The sequence below is a fragment of the Nanorana parkeri genome, unplaced genomic scaffold, assembly GCF_000935625.1.
Source record: "Nanorana parkeri isolate BGI_ZX_2015 unplaced genomic scaffold, ASM93562v1 scaffold5951, whole genome shotgun sequence".
Taxonomy (NCBI): Eukaryota; Metazoa; Chordata; class Amphibia; order Anura; family Dicroglossidae; genus Nanorana; species Nanorana parkeri.
The window spans coordinates 2,294-3,056 of NW_017312196.1; positions in this window are offsets into that span (position 1 = coordinate 2,294).

Sequence of the window (763 nt, forward strand, 5' to 3'; positions counted from 1 at the left end):
ATTTGTAGTTGCACCACAGCTGGAGGGCCAGAGTTTGCCTATCCCTGACCTAGGGCTTCATTTATAAAACTTCCACTCTGCATATAGCTGGGCGAAGGCCGTTTGCACAGCACTAGCACCTTAGATAGGGCTGGCCAGTATAGGAATTTTCTACACTCGTCATTGCCATCTAGGAGTGCTAATTTCATGCGAACAGCATCCCCAGCGTATAGCCGTTACATGAATGAAGTTCCTACTTTTATATTTGTTTCTTGTTCCCATTCACATAGTTTAACTTAAGAAAATGCTGCTTACTTTTTTAAATGCTCTTTTCTGGAAACTAGGACTGAAAAATCCTGCTTATTTCTCCTTGTTTGAGGGGGCTGGACAATTGTCTTTGCCATAATTAACCCTGCCTGTACTGTGCTGGCAGATCTCCATTATTAGTGGTAAGTTAGATTTGCTGGAATGCCTGTGCCAACAAGGGGTGGGGGATCTCAAGGTTTAGGAAGTACATCGTATGTTAAAGTACTTTTAAAAAAAAGCTGTCCCTTATCTGAACATTGCTATTTATTCTAAGCAACAGAAGCTGCCTGCAGTGTCCTATGTAAAATCCTGCTCCAAAGAGACAACTAGAAAGGGAAGTAAAACATTTTTTTACATTATTTTTTAGACATGCGGTGTGAATAAAAAAAAACACATAACATTAATATATTCTCAAATTTGACTGCAAATATTGTAATATATATTTAACCACTTCAAGACCAGGTGTTTAGACCCCCTT